We start from the raw sequence: 458 nt of genomic DNA on the forward strand, positions 1-458 counted from the left end.
CTTCGCCGTGTCCCAGGCCGAGCTGTCCTCGCGCCAGGCCATGCTGGAGAACGCCTCCGACGTGCTGGGGAGTTCCAAAACCTGCCTTGGGAGTTCCAAAATCTGCTTGGGAGTTCCAAAATCCGCCTGGGGGCCTCAAAATCTGCCTGGGGGCCCCAAAATCTGCCTGGAAGCCCCAAAATCCTCTTTGGGAGCCCCAAAATCCTCCTTGGGAGTTCTAAAATCTGCTGGGGAGCCCCAAAATTCGCCTGGGGAGCCCCAAAATCCGCTGGGGAGTCCCCATTTCCCCCCGTTTTTCCCCCATTTCCCCATTCCCCCTTTTTCCCATTTCCCCTGTTTTTCCCCCATTTTCCCCCCATTTCCCATTTTTCTCAATTTCCCATTTTTCTCAATTTCCCATTTTCCCAATTTTCCCCCATCTTTCCCCCCATTTCTCCCATTTTCCCCCCATTTTTCCC

The sequence above is a fragment of the Corvus brachyrhynchos genome, unplaced genomic scaffold (genome assembly GCF_000691975.1).
Source record: "Corvus brachyrhynchos isolate BGI_N302 unplaced genomic scaffold, ASM69197v1 scaffold5072, whole genome shotgun sequence".
NCBI classification, from domain to species: domain Eukaryota; kingdom Metazoa; phylum Chordata; class Aves; order Passeriformes; family Corvidae; genus Corvus; species Corvus brachyrhynchos.